This window comes from Zootoca vivipara, chromosome 9, assembly GCF_965207765.1.
Source record: "Zootoca vivipara chromosome 9, rZooViv2.hap1.1, whole genome shotgun sequence".
Taxonomy (NCBI): domain Eukaryota; kingdom Metazoa; phylum Chordata; class Lepidosauria; order Squamata; family Lacertidae; genus Zootoca; species Zootoca vivipara.
The window spans coordinates 36767984-36784245 of NC_142592.1; the positions used below are offsets into that span (position 1 = coordinate 36767984).

General features: G+C 40.9%; 1 protein-coding gene across 3 annotated transcripts in view; it reads right to left on the reverse strand.

The window, feature by feature from the left end:
- The window catches only part of TMCC3 (transmembrane and coiled-coil domain family 3), a 90348-nt gene that overhangs the window by 69538 nt on the left and 4548 nt on the right, over window positions 1-16262 (reverse strand). Inside the window, exon 1 of one of the 3 annotated variants that reach the window (XM_035126850.3) lies at window positions 312-609. The exons of the other annotated variants lie outside the window; for them this stretch is intronic. The gene's annotated coding sequence lies outside the window, so the exon portion shown is untranslated. Of the gene's footprint in view, window positions 1-311; window positions 610-16262 lie in introns of those variants that run through there. 3 annotated transcript variants of the gene reach the window in all.

Sequence of the window (16262 nt, forward strand, 5' to 3'; positions counted from 1 at the left end):
AATTGAATATTTAAATCGTGTGTTTATGTTTATACACACAAACACAGAGAGAGAGAGAGGGAGAGAGGGAGAGGGAGAGGGAACCTTAAAAATAACAAAAGACATTATAAAATCTTTTTTGGGATTTTTTTTCATCCCACCCCACAAAACCACACACTCCTTTGCATTAAAACAAACAAAACGGCAGGTTAATAAAATGCACAATTTTTTTACCAGAGACCAAAAGATCAAATTCATGATTCTGACAGAATTTGAGAATCCTCGGTGTCTTAAAGACATTGGACCACCACCATAATTTCTTAACTCCTTACCAGCAGATCTGCACAAGTCTTCTGCTTTAAATTTCAAGCCTTCGTCTGAATCACAGTCTGGGTCTGCCATTTGGTTGGTCAAAAAGAATTATTTCAGGGTCCTGGGTTTGCCTTCACAAGGCACACCAGCTTGTGACCATGACTTATACTAGCACTAGTACCTACAACAAACAGCACAACGCGTCAGGTAATACCAGTTGAAACCTGTAACACAAAAACGAAGTCTGCTTTCCTAAGGAGGCAAAGTTCATGGGTGGCATTTGCAGTTGATGGCCAGATAGGTTGAGCTGCTGCAAGTGACTGCAATACCAATTAAATTCAATTCAGTCCAGTCATGTGACTTCCAGACAGTATGTAACTATGCAATACAAAGGTGTGGCAACCACTAGACCAGCCCTGGATCATGCTGATTATAGAACCAGGACGAACATAAAAGACTTGACTTAATATTTACCTGTTCTTCTGGGGGTGCTTTCAAGCTTCCCAGGAAAATTTATTACCTAGGTAAGAAGAGGTGGAACCACATTCGTTTGTTAAAATATACAAACAACCCCAGAGGACTTTGGCCATTACAACACAGATAGCAATCTTAAAATAGCTCTGGCAGTGTGCCAGATTACCAATTTATAACCCTCATCTAGGAGTTTCTACATTTTCAGATATTGTTCCAAACTCTTGTTCAGAGGTGAGGAACAAAAAAACCCCAGTCCCTAACATCCATCTCTTTCTACCCCTCTGTAGCGGCAAACCTCCAGTGTCTACTTACACCAGGTTGCTCCACACTCTTTACATAAATTAATGGGGAAGTTTCTCACCCCTTTGCTCTCTTCTCCCCATTAGCTCTCTTACAGAATAATATTATAATAACCAGCTTTTATCACCAGAAATTTCCTTGGATCTGCTGCTTGGAACAACAACCGTACCAGAACAGAATTCACCCTCATAGTAGGCAAAACAAGGGTTTCTAATTCACTGCAACTCTAAATTCCTATCTGCCTGTATACAAGAATGATTTTGGGAGGAGCCCTATTCTTGTAGGTGTATGAGAATGGTCAAACATTGGGTAATGCTGTTTCCTAGACACCACTAAGAGGTGTATGCATGACTCTTCTGCAACATTAGCCTTCAAATTGTCAGACTGGTGCCTACACTTTGCTACACTAACAAACTGATACCTATTAGAAGCAGACATCTTTCATCACGGCTGCAGTGCTTATTTCAACATGTAGGCACATTTGTTAGTAAGACAGGGTAGCAAATGGGTTGACCTTATGCTGTCTCATAGATTTCAGAGAAAGGCAATCAAAGGGGGAAAAAGTTGTCAAGTGCAATTGTGGCTGACAGAAACACTGGGCGAAATCAGCACGCATACTGCTTAGACAGACTCATAGCATCATATATCATGTCCTTCCTAAAAGAGGGCACGTGTTGCGGCGAGACCTGGAGACTGACCTCCTGGTTGTGGGTGGGTATATTGGATAGCCACAACACCTGATAGGTAGGTCCCTCATTGTTGGGTGTATAATCTGGCCAATGGGGTGCAGTTGAAACGGATCGAGGGACCTATACCTACCCTATGCACATGACCCAGAGCTTCCTCTTTCGGCTCGTGCATCGGAACACCCGCCCACCTCTCCCTACTTTTAGGGCATTTTGCGACTGACCTTGCTATGCCTTCGTGTGTTGTGTGTCGTCTGTCATTAGGACAGGGGCACGGCAGGAATTTTCCCCACTTGGCTGATTGGCTTTCGGTTTCACCTGCTGCATACCAAATCATCACAACTTGTAAGGTTGTGGATAGGCACTGGTTCAGGTGATAGAGATGGGAGAACAGTCTCGCCATACCTATGTTAAGGGTATTCCGTTAAAGGAATCCAGGGACTCAACTTGGTTTGGTCAACCCCTGAAAGAGGGTTGTACCCGTGCCTGAGTCCAGGGGAGCATCTGGGGAATTAACAGAGTCTGTTCCCGGGCTTTTCACCTACCTCATGTGTTCACCCTTGGGTGACCTATGATGGAGCTCTGGGTCAGCGCTACTTGCAAGGGTGCAGGGAGCTAGTCGAACCAGAGCCTATGCAACCACTCTCTTTTCTGTAATCAATAAAGTTGTGGCCTAAATTCTGCCAAAAACCAAAACTAAAATTTGAGTCAAATGTGTGTTTACAGTGAGGGGGGAAAGTATTTGATCCCCTGCTAAATTTGTCCATTTGCCCGCTGACAAAGAAATGACCAGTCCGTAATTTTAATGGTAGGTTTATTGTAGCTGCGAGAGACAGAATAACAACAGGAAAAACCCCAGAAACCCAGAAGACAAAAGTCAGAGATTGATGTGCATTATAATGAGTATTTGATCCCCTATCAACCAGCCAGATGTCAGGCTACCTGGTATCTGCACTGTATGTAACGATCTGAGATTAGAAGCACCTGCTGTAAGGGAGAGGTCTTACCTGTGATCCCAGCTCGTGTACAAAAGACACCTGTTGACAGAAGCAATCAATCCAGCAGATTCCAAAGTAGCCACCATGACTGTATTTAGGGGGGAGGTATCTGGGTCTGAACATGCAAAATTGTAGAGTTGGAAGAGACCCTGCAGGTCATCTAGTCTAACCCTCTGCAATGAGGAACCTCAATTAAAGGCATCCAACAAAGGCCCGTGCAGAGCTCATCTGAGGCCCAGGGTAGGAGTCTTGTTGGCAACACAAGAAGTGGCCTTCTCTGCAGTGGCTCCCCATCTGTGGAATGGTTTCCCCAGCGAAGTTCGCCTTGTGCCTTCATTATATACCTTTAGGAGCCAGGCAAAAATGTTCCTTTTTAACCAGGCCTTTGGTTGATTTGATTGACATCCTATGCCCTTTTAAAATGTGTTTTTTCATAGTGGGGGGGATTGTTGGGTTGTTTTTATTTTGATTATGTATTTTATGGTTTTATATTTTGATTTTATTCTGTGAACCGCCCTGAGACCCCCGGGTCTAGGGCAGTATATAAATTTTAGTGATGATGATGATGATGATGATGTTATAAATTCAAACAAAAAAGCAGCTAATGGAGATGTACTGCTGCAAGCCCAGTTTCTTACATATATATGTAATACACTTTCATCCTTACTGACAACTAGCCTCCATTTTTCTCTATGGATTAACAAAATCACCAACGGGCTTTAACATCTTTTCCTGGCAAGATAAATACAGTACTTGTAGAAGTATTCCCAAACTGAAGGTAATCTGTTCTTATCTTGAAGCAGTTATTTAGGACTGGATTCTCTCTTCATTTGTTACAGAAAAAGAAGCTGCAGGAGAAAATATATCTAGGAAAATCAGTGTGAAATATATTTCTACTCTGACTTGTCTGACAGCTTCATTGTTTAAGAAGGCAAGTAGCCTTTAATTTTAGCAAAGAATTGTATCATATTCCAAAGCCCTTAAACTGTTGTTTTTTACTAGTGATATTATTTTCCCATGCTTTCTTCTACAATATATTTATAATTCAGATTCCTGCAGTAGGAAAGCAGGGATTAATTGTCGGAGCTAGAGGCAGAGGGGGATGATACTCAAGGGAGCCCTGACCAACTCCTTTTTCACTTTTTCTCTCATCCATTTTGCTTCTCCCTAGCCACTGAAAGTCGAAAGGAATCTGATGAGGGACTCAAGGCAGTGGCAATGGGCCAAACATTGCTTACAAGACAGCTGCTTGTTATGTCTTGACGTTTTGACACTGTGCTCAAATATTTGCTTTCAAAAAGTCAGGGCTTGGAAATGTGAACATGGTTAGTAGCCTCACCTCTGGCCAAGACAGCATCAGCATATGACTATTCAATGAATCTGTCCCCCAGCATGCTAATAAAATCCATTTTTTAAAAAAGCAAAGCTTTAAAGTTAAACACTTATTAAATAGGAGAGGGGTGAATATAAGACTTAAGTTTAAAAGCCAAACAAATACATTATTTATTAAAACATACAAAATATCATAATATATTTGCAGGTTAGATTTTTAAATGACACTTTCTGTAAACCTACCTAGATATTTTTCCTAGTCTAAGTCAATAGCGAACTCCTCTTATCTTTTCCTCCCCAGCCAACTCACAGGTTTATACTGCCTTCTGTCTAGCAGTACAACTTACTGCTTCTTCTGAACAACTGCCAACAGCTGACAATTTGACTCCTACTGTTCTGGAGGGCTGCTGCTGGAGTCTTGTTCTCCCTGTAGACCTCCTCAGTTTCAGCCTTCTGTGATTTCAGCTTCCTGATCTTCTTCTTTGCACAGCCACTGCCTGCTGCCACTGGGACCTCTCAGTTCTACTCTGGCTTCTGCTTCTTCCACAGGCAGATACTGCTGCTTCAGCTCCCAGATACAGACTCTCACATGAGCCCTTCAGAAGCTCTGCCACTCAGACTATGAATTCCTTTTTATTTTACACATTCAGAACCCTTTTACCTATCAAAAGATTTCACTGGTTTTTAATCAAGGACCATTATCCCATTTAAGGTGATCTCTAATGCAAACTGGCATAACAATAACAAAAACAAAAACAAACCCTGACAAGGCACATACTGTAGTCAGCCTTTGTATCAACCTAGCTGTCCTTGGCAGTCTGTGATACCTATGTACCCTGTTTCTCATATTTTAAGACATACCCATAAAATAAGCCATAGCAGGATTTTTAAGCATTCAAGGAATATAAGCCATACCCCGAAAATAAGACATAGTGATAGGCACAGCAGTAATGCCGGCCGCGGCAGGAGGAGGAGGAAAAAAATAATACATCCCTTGAAAATAAGCCATAGTGTGTTTTTTTGAGGAAAAAATAAATATAAGACGTGTCTTATAATATGAGAAACACGGTATTATAAATCCCAGGCCTCCATTAGAAGTGAATTGCAAATATTCCCTGTGGGAAACTGGCATGCACAGCAAATGCAGAATTGAACCCTGCCCATCAGCCGATGTCACACACTCAATGGTTAACAGGCAAGCGTGCTTCTGGGGGGAAAGACCTTGTAGGCCAAATCAGAAATCTTGGTGGGCTAACATTGGCCTACAGGCCAGAGATTGCCGACCCCTGGTCTATACAAATAATACACATTATCATCATAACACCTTCAGTTCGGGATAGAAGATACGATGAAATAAAAACTCCCCATATTATTGATCACCACACAGGCAATCGACTTAGCACCTCTACAGTTACACAATACTAACATTGAGATCATTATTTTATCTTCTTCCTCTTCTTGAAGTTATAAGTTGCGCTATGAGCAATATCAAATCCCAGAATAGAGACAAAATCAGAGGAACACAATGGCAATGCTGTAATACTTGTTCTGACAGGCAACTGCAATACTGTGTGGGTTATAACTAAGAACCAAAAGCAGATTTGTCAATTTTACAGTATGTACTTGTCAGGATCAAATGTGTTGTGTGACACCATGCCATCTTAGATGAGCCATCTTGATCTAGATAACAGCATCCTGGAGCAAAGACACATTGACTTGAAGAGGACACATCTTGCTGATTAATGTGCTTAGGATCACAGCCAAAATGCACATCTTTAAGTTGTTAGTAAAAAAACATACTGTTTCATCAGTTGTTATTAAAGCTTGTCAAGCAGCATTCAGACCAAGGTTTGATTCTGCTTAATTTAGCTTATCTGCACATTAGGTTAGCCAGTGACACAATGTGTATAGCTTACATCAGAAGCAAAGGCTTCTTGTTATAATGCTCCTTATTCAAAGCATTCCCATCACTGATTTGGGAAGTGAAGGACACGAAATGATAACCACATTTCATATCTATCCTGTTGTTCCGTATGAAATACTGTGTTTGGATTAGTTTTTCCCTAAACCAGCTTTGATCCAAATTGAGAAAAAGAACCATCTACTTGGTAATGTAGACAGCCTGAGACACACTGAAGGACTGAATTGACAATTTACAATGAAATCTAAAATGTATTGTAGGTGTGAATTCTTATCACAGAGCAGCTATCTATCGTCACATGGCATCAGTTCTGAGTGTTGTTTTTTTTTAATGCCATAATTTCTGGAGAATCTCAACGAGACTATTTAATGTGGTAGTGGAATAAAAAGCATATCTTTTAGGTGCACTGTTAATGAACTACAGATTTTAGTAGCGGAGGATCACACATTTAGTAACTGCAAATTACCTGGGAAGTAGACTGAAATCGTATACACACTATGCTTTAAAGCACCTTTGAAACCCATCCTTCCCCTCTATGAATTTTGGGCATTGTAGCTTACCCCTCACAAAGTTAACCCTTAATAAAATACAGTGCCCAGAATTCTTTGAGGAAAATAATGTGCTTTGAATCTGCTTTAAATGCATAGTAGAGAGTGCCTTGAATAAAGAGATACCACTCTTTGAAAGTTCCAAGCCCGCTATTTTAGCTTACATGTAATTTTGCCAGTACATGCTTTAATCCATCCACTGAACAGCCACTGTGGGAGTTTGCTCTACAGAAGCACAATATCCACAGGTATATAATCCATTTGTCTGAAGCCCCAACAGTCAGTTAATACAAATAGCTCAGCAGGTGCTGGAAGAGCCAATGCAAAGAAAAACTGTTACGCTGACAACAAAGATCTTCCTCAAACAGCAGTAGAATCGATTGGAATTTGCAGATCTTAGCCATACTGAAAATCTCTTAGTACACTGATACACCTTGAATTTTTGAAATTAACACTACTCTGTTTACATCTTGGCTCCTTTTCCCTGAATAATGCCCTTGAAATATGCCTTGTAAAATTATTAACTTGTCATGTCTACCACAATTATTATGATATTAAAATCCAGAGCTGTAATGCATAATCATGGGACATTTTATAGAGGTGCAAACTACTTTGAGTGCACCATACAGATAGCCTTCACAACATTGTCAATGGTCAGTGACGCTGGGAATGGTTGTCCAGTTGGAGGCCCACTGGTTCCACATTTCAGCCCTGAACCAAAACTAGATCTTAAGGACCACTAGGGTTAACTTTTAAAAGTTGGGGTTTTTTTTATTTTTGAAAGCTAGTTTGAAAACTGTAACCATTGTTTCTCACTATAACATACTTTACTCATTCTGTTGGCCCAGTATAGTAGCTAATAGTTGTGCAGCACAATTTTATACTCTGCAGTAGTTCTGGTAGAGCAACCTACTTATACGACAACGACAACAGCAGCGTTTTATGAGTTATGTGAATTAAGCACATAATTATGTTCTATGGCTGTACCCATAGATATTTAGAGGTTGTGCTGTGATCAGTGAATTGCTTGGTTCTGCTGGTATCATGTTTTGCTAGACTGCAATAGTGACTGCTGATATCCCATAACTGTCAATTTTTGCTGCTACATGAAGCAATTTCTCTGAGACCTGCCAAATTTTGAAGTATTTCCCACAAAATTTTAATAGCACAAGCTACAGAACACACACACACACACACACACACACTTATCAGACACAGTATTTTCAGCAAATTAAAATTGGATGGGTGATACAGTTTTCTTGATAGAGAGATTGATAAGATAACCAGAAGCTATATTAAGTCCAATCTCCTTGCCAGTGTTCAGTGTGCCCTTCATTAGTTGACCCAATACTGTACTGTGCTGGCCTTTGTACATTGATGATTTATGCATAAAGAACACCTCAACATTCCAAGGTGCTGGGCTGAGATGCTTTCTCAAAATTAGTATTTCCTCATGCAGGAGATACTCCAGCTTGGCCTATGAAAGGGTAGACTGGGGCACCTTGTTGCAAGTGGATTTACTCACTGTCACCAATTACAGGTAAGTACTACAGCCATGCTAAGTAAAGCAGGAGGCTAAAAACCTTCTCACACATATATTTCCTTGCAAAACAATGCATCAGTCTGCTATTTCAAGTGACAGGCTGAACCACGTGCTTTGAAAAGTCTGTCCTGACATCAAAGAATACTGCAGGAAAAGACGGCAGCCTGCAAGTGAACTTACGTTTGCCTCTCCCACTCTCTGCTAGGAGAAAACCATGGTATTCCTGATTCAGCTGCCTTCCTGTATAATGTTATGCTGTGGTTCTACAATATTGCATTTGAGGACCTAGTTGACTGGATTATTTGCATGGTAGCCAACTTAAAAGAATAATAAAGAATTGAAGTTTTATTTTTAGATAAAACGGTATGTTATTATAATATGATCTAATTAGAAGAAATGTGGTTTCTCCTCCAAAGGCAAATGAGATAGTTTACATATATTAGCCCATCACAAGACACTTTATCTTTGCACTTTACAGGTTAATCACTTGTTGGCCTTGGGTTCAACACAGTAAAAAAGAACAAAAAAAAACGATAACCACTTTGTTAAAAAAGGCAAATTGAGTCAGTTCTTGAGAACAGTCTTTCTAAAAAGCCTTCCTGGCATAGCAAGAGTAATCAAGCACTTCATAATTAGAAGTATAGTACACAGAAAGAAAACCCTCTATTGCTCTCAGGTAATTGCTGTAATCTGAATCCACATTATAGTTGTTGTAGCTTACACAAAGATCATCTGTGGGTGATCTCAAGTTGTTTTGGAAGTATTAATAGATTTTCATCAGAGGGGGTTCTTTTTTGTACAGGAATGTGGATCAATGTTACAGTAGCCAGGTGATAATAGTGTAGGGAGCTTAGCAATGAAGAACAATATGTACAAAATTGGCCATGTGGGAACTATTAAAACCCATGAGTTTGTACAAATGCATTTGTATGAAAACCATAGTGTTCCCAGCTGGAGGCATATTCTGGAGTACCCTGAAATGATAGGTTTCTTGCAGTCCATGAGACTCTCAAGAGTCTCCTCCAGCACCATAATTCAAAAGCAACAATTGTTTGGTGATCAGCCTTCTTTATGGTCCAGCTCTCGCTTCCATACATAACTACTGGGAAAACTATAGCTTTAACTATACGGACCTTTGTCGGCAAGGTGATGTCTCTGCTTTTTAAGATGCTGTCTAGGTTTGTCATTGCTTTTCACAAAAAGTCCCCTTGCAGAGCCTGTCCGCAGAAAACAAAAGCTGACTTCCTGTTTTGCCAAATCAATTAATTTAAATCCAATTTCTTCTTTAAAGCTTTATTTGGTCTTTACCTCTAATTGGAAAATTCGCTGCTTAGTGACAGCATGTGGCTTCGGCTGTAGGGTGCAATGAAGCCGTGAGCGGGCTCAAGCCTCTTTCCTTTCTTCCTCGCAATGACAGCGGTGAGGAGGTCGGGGTTGGTGAGTTCCCCAACACTCCGTTGGACCCCTGGGGTCCCCACTCAACCGTGGGGGGGTTTCGGGGGGGTGCCTAGCCCTGGTGCACCCTCCCCCGGAGCCCTGACAGCCAGAACCATGTCATCCTTTACAGTACTCAGATGACACGGAGCACGCTGCCATTCCCTCCACAACGAACTGGAAGTCTGAAGCAAGCATCACCATCTGCAGTGATCATGGAGCCCAAGAAAGTAAAATCTCTCACTGCTTCCATTTCTTCCCCTTCGAGTTGCCAGGAGGTGATGGGAGCAGTGGCCGTGATCTTAGTTTTTTTATGTTTAGCTTCATACCGTATTTTGCACTCTCCTCTTTCACCCTCCTTAATAGGTTCTTTAATTCCTCCTCACTATCTGCCATCGAAGTTGTGCCATCTGCATATCTGAGGTTGATATTTCTTCCGGCAATCTTAATTCCGATTTGGGATTCATAGCCTGGAGGCTACCAGCACATAAACAACAGAGGTCAGGCTATCCCAGTCCAGAACAGTTTCAGTTGTCTTACTGGCAGAAATTGGTAGAAGGCACCCTTAGCCATTTGGGTCACCTAGGCCTCAAGCAACAAAGGTGAATCAAGGATCACCCCCAGACTACAAACCTGCTCTTTTAGGGGGAGTACGACCCCATCCAAAGCAGGCAACAACCCACAGTGCCTCCATCTTGCCAGGATTCAGTCAGTTTATTGGCCCTCATCCAGCCCATAGAACTGCTTTATCTAGCAAGCACTATTCAAGTTTTATTGTACCAAGGCCACATTTTCAGGAAGCTCAGTTATTCATGAGCATGCTGAAATTTTGTTGGTGCGAGGCTTTATTCCACTGTAAATCCCTAGAGCACTTTTAATATCAGGATTTATAAGAAAAGTAACAGAACTAATGGAAAGGACCTGCCTACTCTCAGTTCTCTCTGCTGGTAGAACATACTGAATGATATGTTCTAATGAGAACTCTTACTCTGATGCTAAAAATGAACCGCCGGTGGAGGCACAAAGCTCTGCATGCAGATTTCAAAACTTTAATTTTATAAGCTCTGCACTCAGCTCAATGTTACGCTTCTTCCTCAGGTGGGATAATAAAACATTAATGTGTAAGGAAGTACAAACTCCACAAGCAATTAAAGCTCAAGCTAACTACCAAGTTCCTTTCTTTTTGCTTTTTTTTATTTGAGCCGTTTGATTTAGCAAGTTCAACCACTGTAGTAAAAGGACTATTTACTGGGGGGGGGGGAGTGGATACCGGTACTTTCTTATAAACTGTAACAAACTTATGTTTGCATGCATCTCACAACTCCTGCAGGCACATTTGCTGAAATATTAGATAATGACCAGCACGGCCAATGGTCAGGGGTTATGGAAACTCTAGTTAGCAAACTTAGTAAGGGATTAAGGGAACTGTAGTTTAGCCACAAGCTACCTGCCCCTGAGTTAGAACAAATTCTTTCTGTACCCTGTGGCTATGAATGGATGGTCACCTGGCCTCACTCTATACATGTTCTTTAGCTTCTGTTACAAAAGCAATGGTTGTGCCCGCAGCATGGCATGGAGAATGTAAGTAAGAACAGACTGCCTACAGTGGCTTTAAAAATAGCCACAGCTTTCATTGACCAGAATGCTAGCAGAGTTTGGTGTAGCAAAAGCTGAAGATCCAGTCACAGGACAGTCTTACTACAAACTAGTACCATGGCCCAGCCTGCATGCCAAATGCATGTTGGGGAGTGGAGTGTTGAAGGAATTTCAGGCCCACAACCATAAGAACCATGACTGTGAGCCTGTCCTGTTACCTGACTGTATGGCAAACGTGCTAGTCCCCAAAATGGGCTGGGGCCTTGAAGGGACACCCTAATATCCATGAAAGGATCCCCTGCTTACCTCTCCTGTTGATCCAGCCAAGTGCTTTAAAGTGTCTGCAATGAAAAAGTTGTGACAGAAATATGGAACACTGGAATTAAATGATAAGCCACACGTATTGCTATGAGGAATGTAGAAAGTCTTACACTGCAGAGACCAGCAACTAACCTAAAATATACTTGTCCTGTAGTGACTTCATGCTCTTTATTGCAGCTTGTAAAACAGTGAATCGAATGCCCCCCAAACCTCAGGCTTTTATATACAGTACATTATTTACACAATGAGTCCCATCTGATTGGCTGATTCTGCTTCCCTCCTGGGGCCTGATTGGTCTTTTCCTGCAGGCCAATCAGTTGTTGCATTCTACAATCCTACCAGCCTAATAGGCTGATTAACTTCCTCCTGGAGCCTGATTGGTCTTCTCCTGCAAGCCAATCAGTTGTTGCATTCTAGGATCCTACTTGCTTATTGTTCTAAGATCCAAGCTTAGTACGTACATAACATAACCTTTGTCTAGAGTAAGGTAAAGGATTCTAAAATGTGGGTTAGTATGTGGGCAATAAGCAAAGCTAAAGCTTCTGTTTAGGAGTGGATCAGAAGGAAAAGGTTCTCTTTCAGGTCTGACTCCCCCCCCCCCCGGACCTGCCCACTAAAACAGCCTGTTGCAGGCTGCAGCCCATTGGCTCCTGGACAAGGCCTAGTCACAGCATATTGGGTGATACACTAGTTCATTACGCCACCCATATTTGCAGGGAGATATCCTTGATCCCTCCCACATTTTAAAGTGGCAAAATCATGGTAATGATTCAGGCAGCTCAAGACTTTCACCACCCAGAACGATTTAAGTACTGTATGCAAGTATTCACATGATACATTCTACTTATAGAACTGTACTGTACCACTGAAACACACACACACACACACACACACTTTGGGGGAGGGAGGGGAAATCTCTGCATCAAAACTTCCACTACATATTGTACTGTATTTGGAGGTGGGACACACTCAAACAAGACATGAGGCTGGAGCCTAATTTCCTTCGGGATCTTAGAATGTCATGCAATAGACCTTTTCCTTGGCACCTCTCCTCCCTCAGCCCTGTTTATAAGGGATTCATTAAATAAACCAGAACTGAAACATATTTTATCTTGTAAGGGAGATTTTGTTGTTAATCATCTATATCTAAAATCACATACTACAGCTTAACAAAATGTTTCTTGTAGATGAAGAATTCCTCTTCAATTGCAAGTCTATTGTTGCTGCAGTACTAGAAGGGTCTTAGCAGATGTGCTATTATTCTGTAATAATTTAAGTCATTTATCTTCAGCTTAGCAGTTTAACCATATTAAGTGATCGCTTAGCAATGAGAAATTGTCATGAACAATTCACAAAGTCTTGAGGCAATTATGGGTATGGCTTGCATAAACAACAGGCTGTGGGAAAATAAGCACACAGTATAATGGTTTCTGCATAGTTGGCTTATTTTGGTATTCTAGGGTGAGAACAGAAAATGTTCCCATCTACTTTTTAAAAGCAAACGGGTTTATCTTCCTACCCTTAAATTACATATATTGGCTGTGGCAAAGACATCATTTTGCATTACAAATTTAACATACTTATTCCATAAGCCAGAGCTGTATCACAACAATACCTAAATCACATGCCATAAGTGAATTAATGAAAAATGTATTTGTGATTTAGTTATAACCAAGTTTATATCAAGGACTAGGAAATTAAATAAGAGAAGCACATGCTAATGCTGAATTCCAAATCAATATTTGTCTTAGGAACCAAAAAGGCATTTCAAACACTTCAAAAGGAGCAATTTCCTATCTATCCCATTGCCCATTTCTTACTCAACGGCATAGAAGGCCAAGTACATTAAAGTAGATTTGCTCCAATTTATCCCTTGTTAGTCTTGTCCCTTCTCTCCTTCTGTCCTCTTCCTTCCAAATCTGTATGGCATTTTTACTTATCCTGTAAAACAGGTGTGGTGAAACTTTATCTCTTTGGATGTTGAGCTACCACTCCCATTAGCTCCAGAAAACATGGTTATTGGCCAAGAGGATGGGAGTTGTAATTCAGCAATATCTGGAGGGCCAAAAGGTCCCCACACTTGCTGTAAAATACCAAGTGCACTGATGCCACTAAGATGTTGTTGTTGATGATGATGATGATGATGATGATGATGGAGGACCAGCCATGATTTGCTGAATCTCCAGAAATTTTATAGCTTTAGAAGCCAGTGTGAATGGCTGTATGTACCCTTCCTGTATGAACTAAGCATACAAACAGAATAATTGAGCGTATCATAGAATTGTAGAGTTGGGAGGAACTCTGAGAGTCCAACCACCTGTAACACAGGAATCTCAGCACTTTGCTCCTTATCCAATTTGAAATCATACTGGACCCTGCTTAGCTTTGCAAATGGGCTAGCAGTGGGCCTAATAGATCACGTGTAACCAGTGTGGTGCCCTCAACAAGTTGCTGGACTACAATTCTCATCAGTCCAAGCCAGCATGGCTAGTGATGAGAGAGGATGGAAGTTGGATGGGGATACTATGTTGTAATAGATTATGTTGGGGCAAAGGGTAGTAGATCATATTCAAGGTATGCAGGGTCCAGCCTAGTATAGTCATCTATTCAAAGTTACTATTCTCGTCACATATTAAATTGTTAAAACAGCTTTTTAATTATAAAAAGCAGCCATGAAAACCTTAGGTTCCCCTAAGTGTTATCAATACTCTTAAGTGCTTCCTCTTTGGAACCTGTTGGCCATTAAAGTCTGAACCAAATCCAAATGTGGGTTTTTGGCATTTTATTTTTATGTGATCATTTGAGCCATTCATTCTGTTCTTCCAGGTTCATCAGTACTTTGGCAAACTATATTCAGTCTAAGCGTGGCCAAAAGGTTAACAAATGCAAATGAAAATTCCTTCAAAATGTTTCTGATTTGCAATGCAATTTTTGTAGAGTTGTACCCTATGAGTCATGTAAGAGGTGCTTCAGATCTCCCAATCAGTCACTGATCGAAAGGAAAGTCAAATCACCAATGGGGAAAATCTTTTGATTAATACCCCTGATAATTCGGGCAACAGGTTTGTTCGTAACAAACCATATTTAAAATCCAGGTCACAATTCTACATGTCATAATTCAAACACCAATTTGACCCTGACACCTATTTTCAAGGGGGCCAGGAAGAATGTAAAGAGAATCCCAGTGCAAAAGAGTGGTGTAGCTTGCAGAGTGCTAGACTGGAGACTCTGACTGGCTGCAGGTACAGCTAGCCAGAAGAGTGGGTAGAAAAATTTGGGAAGGAAAAATAAAAGCAACTGGAGTATGGGTTACTGGCATTCAGCTGGATAGGGGTATATAGCCTCTGAGTTGTATGTAATTCACCCTGGCTGGATCTAGACACATCAAAGAAGCATTTTAGTTAAACACGTTGTAAACTCTGTACTGTATGAGAAATCAGGTTGGCAAATTCGAACTCCACAACGCCATCTGGTACCACTGTGTTATAATGCATATTCCTTCCAGTAGCACCCTAGAGACCATTTTGTTATTGGTATGAGCTTTCGTGTGCAAACTAGTCTCTAAGGTGCTACTGGAAGGAATTTTTTTATTTTGTTTCAACTACGGCAGACCAACACAGCTACCTACCTGCAACTAAACAGAATAAATATTATATGATTTTTTTAAAAAAATCCAATAGCAAAAATTTTTTCACATTGCATAGTAATAGTTTCAGAACTACAAAAATACTTCCCCCCCCCAATCTGAAATAAACATCCGTTTGTACAATGCCCACAATGAAAACATATTTTGTTTAATGTTTATTGCTGCTCGCACTACCCACAACCTCTTTCTTCCTCCTCCTACCAAAGCAAGCAAGCCAGCCCAATCATACTTCAGTCCTCAAAGGGATGGAATTACTAACACTGCAGCAAACCCAAACACATTTGCCAAGAGAGACAAACCTATAATTCCCTCAGAGCAGCAGGGCCCGTGTGCCTGCTGAGACACCAGACTAGAACTGTCTAATACAAAATGTCACATTTCAGCCTGAGCTCACTGAATGCATTTACGAAGTGATGCAATTAACTCTGTGAGAATAACTGTGAAAAACAGAGCCTTCTCATCCCTGCGAGCTGCTATAAGCTACTAAGCCTTTCAAATAATTGCTACATCCAGCAAAACACAAATAATAGCACACAGGGGGGGGGGAGAAACATGGAAAACTACTGTATAGCACATGTGACTTCACATGTTTGCATGAATTAGTGTAAGAAAAATGAGAACATTATAACTATGGGATTCTATTTTACTGCATAATAGTCCATCATGCAATACAGAGTCTTTATATTACACTTTTCATTCAGCTTGTCAAAATGTCTTTTGGAGGCAAAGAAAAAGCAGTTATCCCCATAGTCAAAGTACTATTATGCCTGCTAACATTTAATTCAAAATTCAAAATACTGCTGAGAACCACACAGAAACTTGGCCCACTTTTCACAACGGGAAGCAAAGGTTACAGCCTTTCTAATCCAATGCCAGGTTGTGTGACATGATACTTTGGAATACACTGCTGACAATTTTTCACTGTAGTAGTAGTAGTTGTTGTTAGAGAGAAAGAAATGTTTCTTCCTTGGAACTCTTTCTTTAAACCAGTGGTTCCCAACTGGTGGACCATGGACCTCAGGGGGTCAACACAAGCCGCCCAAGGGATCCCTGGCACCATTCACACAACAAAAACTACCACTGAGATATCAGGGTGGTATAATGGTTAGAGGGTTGGACTAGGACCTGGGGAAGCAAGGTTTGAATCCCCACTCAGCCAAGAAGCTCACTGG